Source organism: Vicia villosa, linkage group LG5 (assembly GCF_029867415.1).
Source record: "Vicia villosa cultivar HV-30 ecotype Madison, WI linkage group LG5, Vvil1.0, whole genome shotgun sequence".
In the NCBI taxonomy this organism is placed as follows: Eukaryota; Viridiplantae; Streptophyta; class Magnoliopsida; order Fabales; family Fabaceae; genus Vicia; species Vicia villosa.
In genome coordinates this window covers 90,084,131-90,090,932 of record NC_081184.1, presented here as the reverse complement: position 1 = coordinate 90,090,932, position 6,802 = coordinate 90,084,131, and the positions used below count along the sequence as shown (strand labels likewise).

Here is a 6,802-nt window from a genome sequence, read left to right as displayed (position 1 = left end):
TCTAACTCTTTTGTGGTTTGTTTTTCAGGTTATAGATTGGTTCGAGTATTGCCGGTGAATTTTGAAGCAAAAAAGGTATGGGTTTTGTTTGGTTTTCTTATAAACTTTGGGTTTTGATTCTGTAGATAGGATTTTTGTGGTTGATTTGATGATTTTGTGGTTTATTTTCCAGGTTATAGGCTGGATCTGGTTTTACCGGTGAATTTTGAAACTAACAATGTATGGGTTCTATTTGGTTTTCTTACAAACATGCCATAACACACACGCAACCTGTATTCTCTCTCATCAATACCAACACTTTCTATTACTCTCTCTTTGCATTCCTGACTCTTCATTCCATCTCTTTATCTCATCTTTCTTCAATATCTCCTCTCTGTACCTAACCGCGTTTTCATCGAAACCGACAAATCTGAAGTGTAAACCGGCAATGGTGATATGGTCCTGCATGTGGATTCACTGTGACTTTGCGATGATGATGGGGTTGCGCGATTGAAGATGGTGGAGCAGCTTTCATGATTGGAAAGGAAACCAAATAACAATAGTGGTGTGAGATTCAGTTTGCAATTCTGTGTGTTTTTTTGTTTTTTCCTTCACATATCTTCTATGGCACTTAACTTGCTTCAAAGTTTTGATTCTCTTCATGAAATCTGGTTTATATATTTTTTCTAAATTTATGTTATTTGTTTCTTTCACTTTCCTGCTCATCCTTTCTACTTTATGTTCTGTTTTTGTTTATTAATTCCTATTAATTTATATTTTTATTCATCGCCTCTTCTCTTTATTGTGACAGAGAAAATATCACATGAGATATTTTATGTTTTGGAGTTTTTATGGGAATGATGGCTTTCTATGCTTCAACAAAAAATTTGAGTTTGCATCTAAGCTAAGATGTAAGCTTTCAAATTCAGAATTTATCTAACTTTATGTTGTGTGTTTGTGAGTTTAACTTTTCATGTTTCAGGTAGAACATACCCACTTGATGATTGGGATTTGGTGATTTGCAACATAACTATAATGCAGAATTATGTATTCATTGCCATATGCTACAACTCTCTCACCCTCTAATCTGCTATAGAATCAATAGGTATAAAATTATGTACATATTATGTTTAACTGGTCAAAAGTGCTATAATTTTTGCTCTTAATATTGAATTAAGGAATCAATATGAAGTGTCTTGATAAAATTATTTCAAATATTAGAATTGATATAAAATTATGGAAAATAAATATGATTTAAATTTTAAACTCTATAAAAGATAGTATAATATTTTTAATCAAGTTATACTTTTTGAAATTATTTTTTTTAATACCTGCACCTATGAACTTCACTATTTCTTTATCTTTTCATAATTGGATTAATAATATTAATTTTAAATCTTTTCCTTCTCTATTTAATGTGTATTTTTTTAAAAGAATTTCAATGCATTGATTTTGTTTTTCATGACAATTTATCTTCTCTATTTTTGTAGGTATAAAGTACGAAGTACTAAATACTTGGAATTAGTGAAAAAAAGATCTGAGGAAGTTATAAACAATTAAAGATACTCAAATATTCCTAAAGATTCTCGAATATCCCTAAAACGGGTGAGCAAAATTTTTTGTTACAGGCTTAAATTTTTTTATTCCTTAAGAAATTGTTGTACATACATTGACATGGTATGCATGTGATAAACCATTTTGAAATTTAATTTAAATTATTATATAGGTTAAGACAAATGTTTAAGTTAAGTCAGAAAGATGGATAGAAATAAAAAATAGTTATGTTTCCAAGGAGAGAGACGTGATGTTTTGGTTTTCCTATAACCAGGTTCAAAGCATTTATTTTTAGTAAATCATGTAAATATTATAATATAGTAGGTATTATCATTACCAGCATGCTTTTGACTGACAAGAGCGACAGCTATATTCTTATCACAATTTTACTCACTTTTCAAATCACAGTCTCACTCACATAAGTACTCCTCACATAAGTATTCTTATCACAATTTTACTAACTTTTCAAATCATAATTTTTTTAATAATTTTTGTATGCAGGAATCGGCAGCAAAACCTGAGAAAAATCCTCAAGAAGTTGAAAGCTAAGAGAAGCCAGAAGAAGAAAAGCAGTCAAGTAACGGTGGATATAGGATAAGTGCCATGACTAATTATAATATTGTTGCCTCCGCTACTTCTTATCTGCACGCTCAGATAAAGAGCATACTTCCGTTCAAATATTCAAATACGGTGGCCAGTGAAGGAAGCAATGAAGGTCTTAACATGACGGACCCATATGTGACATCTTTGATTTCAATAGTTGAGACTTATTGTAAAATGAAATTTTAATTTCAAGATTTTTTTAATTTATTTTTTTAACTCCCAATCAAAAGAAAATTATCACTTTTTGATGCAGGAAAATAAAAGAGATTAAAAATAGAATAACTTATAAATTTTCCTTTTTTAACATGTGAAGAAATATTTACAAATAACATAATTGTTCATAATTAAATTTTTTTCATTGAATTTTAAGTAACTTAATTAAAAGATTGGAACAAATCATATGTTAATGCTGAGTAATTATTTCTGCATTTATTTTGGATTAATTATTATAATGTTTGATATTGTAAATGTAGATATTATTAAATTTTTTCATATAATATGTATTTATTTTGGCATAAAAATACTATTATAATTATGTTTGAATCCAAATTTAAAATATCAACCAGATCCAAATTCCTGATAAAAGTTCACAATACGATTTTAAAAAATTATATATAAAAAATGAAAAACAATATATCAAGTTACAAAAAATATTGTATAATATTTCATCATTTAAATTTAATAAAAAACGAGTTGGTTGCTTTAAATATTTAATTTTAAATATTTAATTATGAGTGTTTGCTAAAATATATGATTAAAATATTTGCTAAGAAAAAAAGGGAAAAGAGTTGTTGCACTTTTATTTGAAGTATAATTTAGAACCATAACTATTAATATTTTTGAAAAAGAAGTTTGATGGTGATGTTATTACAAATTTAATATTTTTGAAATAGTGTGCAATGGATCTATGTAGCTGGCTGAGTTGTGAGTTGAGTTGGAAAAAGTTGGACCCAAAAAAAGTAGAAAACTTGTCGCATCAAAAGTTGATATTAGTGTTATTATGATGTAGATGTAAAATAAAGACATCTATATAGAAAATAAATTTTGATCAGATCTCCATATTTAACTAAGTTTTTATAATATTTTTAAGAAAAATTCTTCGTTTTAAAAAAAACATAAATATAATTTACTTAAATTATTTTTCTTGTATTTAAGAAGTTAAGAACAAAACCATAATTTATTTTTAATAAACCTACTTAAAAATTATTTATTTTTAAATTTAATTCTTTTCTATATTTTTAGATTTTTAAAAATATTAACATAAAAAACATTAGCAGATAGGACTCAACAATTATCCAATTTATTCCAGTTTTACGGATACCAGACATTTTTCTATACATTTAATTATTATTTTTTAATGGGTATCGGACATTTTTCTATATATTTAGATTATTATTTTTTCACGAGTACCAGATATTTTTTTAAACATTCAATTATTATTTTTTCACGGGTGCCGAACATTTTTCTATATATTCAATTATTATTTTTTTTACGGGTACCAGACATTTTTCTAAACATTTAACTATTATTTTTTTCACGGGTTTCGGACATTTTTCTATACATTCAATTATTATTTTTTCATGGGTACCAAACATTTTTGTAAACATTCATTTATTATATTTTAACGGGTACCAGACATTTTTCTAAACATTCAATTATTATTTTTTTCACAGGTACCAAATTTTTTTCTCTCCATTCAATTATTATTTTTTTCACAAGTACCTGACATTTTTCTATACATTCATTTATTATTTTTTCACGGATACCAGACATTTTTTTATACATTCAATTATTATTTTTCACAGATACCAGATATTTTTCTAAAAAAATATACATCTGAAACAAATGTGCGTCCCGTACCAGAACCCGTGCGAACGCACGGGTTTATTACTAATTTACTACTGCATATGTATTCATGTCATTAACATAACTAAATTGAAATTTAGATTGGTTTGTCATGATCTATTTTATTAGATTTATAGTAATATGGATTCTAGGTGTGTATAATTGGAAAAAAAATGTTCACGTAAAGTTCCTTATTCATGGATTACTATTATTTTACATTAATTTAAAATGGAAAATCATGAATGAAACATATTAGAAAAGAAAAAAAAATTGAAAATGAGAATTTGACTTGCAACATTAAATCACACCAGTAGTATATAAATGCAAAATTGCATTTGTAAAATGTGACAAAAAAACACGACCTTTAAATGATTTTCTTGACTTTTTGACAATTTCTTTGAACCATTGTGTCTCTTTATAAAGATCATCAGGAAATGGATCACGAGTTATATAGAGTTTTGAATGTGGAGTCTAATGTAACTATTGAACTATGAGATGTGGAACTTTGATAACTTTATCATTGAGGATGAGGAATTCGAGATTCCCATAAGTTAAGAACCTTGTGAGAAAGGTTCTCAACGAATTGTTAAAACACAAATCAAAAGTTCTTCACTGATTGTTGAAATATCCCAAACTAAGGACAAGCTAGAGAGTCTGCAATGCTAAGGATCTAGGACCGAACAAAATCGCTTTTCGACTTATTCCTCTTGTATGGAAGGAAATATTGAAAATTTTGTTCATAATGTCCTCATCCTTCAAGTGGAAGATGATCCTAAGATTTATAATGAAGTAATAACTTCAATAGAATCCTCCTTTTGGAAGGATGATATCCAAGAGGAGATGGATTCAAAAATGTCAAACCATACTTAATTGGCTGCGAGTGGGTTTTTAGAAGGAAGTATCATAGTGATGATACACTAAACACCTACAGTAATAAATTAGTAGCCAAATGGTCTAGACAAAAGGAATATGTTAATTATTTCAACACATATGCACTAGAAGCTAGTACAATAAAAGTTAGAGTTTCGTTTGCATTAGCTTCATTGCAAGACCTTATTGTTCATCAAAAAATGGTCAAAAACGAAATCCCTAAATAGAGATCTCGGTGAGGAGATTTACATGGAGAAATTAGAAGATTATATGTTTTCTAGTAATGAACAAATAATGTGCGAGTTTGTCAAATCCTTGTATGGATTAAAACAAACACCGAAATAATGACTTCAAAAAGTTTGACTTTGTCAGTGCAAGATTCAGAAAAAATAAAGGGGAGAGACACAACTTAGGGGGAGACTTTTGAATCTTATCAAAACACGAATTCAAAGAGTTTGTCATTATCAAAAAAGGGGGATTGTGAATAATATATCTTAAATCTAGTTTTGATGAAGACAAAGACTATCAAAGAAGAAAAGGATTAAAAGTGTCATACACATCAATGATGAAGTTGATCAAGAAGGTTGAACATATAAATTCAAGTGAATATTTGATACAAGAGAACTTAACTAAGGTACTCATTGAAATTTATACTATACTACTTTAAATTGCTCATAATTTTATATCTTACTTCATCTAAAAACCTTCTTGCATCATCATGCATGATTATCTAAAAACCTTCTTCATCTAATTCTTGTGACAAGTGTTTGTACACAAAGTTGTGTGAAAATATTGTGATATTCTTTTGTCTCTATGTTGATTACATGTTGATCATTAGCAACAAGATGAATGGAATCTTAAAAACAAAGAGGTTTCTAACTTTCATATTCAAGATGAAAGATCTTAAAATAGTGGACACTCTTTTGGATCAAAGTAAGGCAAAAGAGTATGGGTTAAAAACATAATCAAACACAATATATTGAGAAAACCACATTCAAGATGAAAGATCTTGGACTAGTTGACACTCTTTTTGGCATCAAAGTAATGTGAAAATAGCGGGGGTTATGAACTTAGTCAAATACACTTTGTTGAGAAAGTTCTTGATAAGTTCAAATTGTCACATTTCAAGAAAAGGAATATTCAATTTGATCTTAGTGTCAAAATAATAATGGAAGAGTTGTATTTATATTAGAATACACAAGTGAAATCGGTTTTCTAGTGCAATGTACTATATATGACATAACATTTGAAATTAGTAAATGAATTGATTTACTAGCAATCCAAATGGTGAGCATTGGAAGGTCATCACAAGGATTTTCGGTCACAAGGATATATCAAATTTTTTAAAAACCAAATTTTGACCTCCATTATGGTAGGTTTCCTGCCATATTAGAAGAATATACCAATATGAATTGGATATCGAGTGTTGGAGATCATAAATTTACAACTAAGTGGATATTTACAGTAGTTGGGGATGAGATTTCTTGGAAGAGCAAGAAACAAACATGCATCACTCTCTTGACCATGGATCTATAGTGTGTGGATCTCGCTTCCACTGGTCAAGAAGTTGAATGGTTGAAGGACCTTCTGTGTAATGTTCCATTGGCTAAAGACAATGCTTAAAAGGTGTTAACACATTGTGATAGTCAAGTCAATTTAGCAAGAGAATTCAAATAAGTGTAAAATAAAAAGTCTGGGAACTGAGGCTTTAGACATTCTTTCATGAGAAAATTGATTAAAGATGTAATCATTTCATTCACATATATATGATCGATCTATAATTTGAATGATTCGTTTACAGAAAATTCAAAGAGTTTAACTTAGTAGGTTATTGTGATAGTGATTTTGCTGGAGATAGAATAGAACGAAAAAGTACATCTGGAAGTTGTCAGTTTCTAGGAAATAGCCTGATCTCCTAGTATAGCAAAAAGCAAGCCACCATTGCACTATC

The 6,802-nt window shown here is 28.4% G+C and overlaps 1 long non-coding RNA gene across 1 annotated transcript; it reads left to right on the top strand.

Annotated features, from left to right (window-relative positions):
- The first annotated feature begins 413 nt into the window (after positions 1-413).
- Positions 414-2,217, top strand: LOC131606844 (uncharacterized). The gene is made up of 4 exons (XR_009285073.1): positions 414-544; positions 791-890; positions 962-1,084; positions 2,035-2,217. It is a non-coding gene; the product is annotated as an uncharacterized LOC131606844 (long non-coding RNA).
- Positions 2,218-6,802: the final 4,585 nt, after the last annotated feature.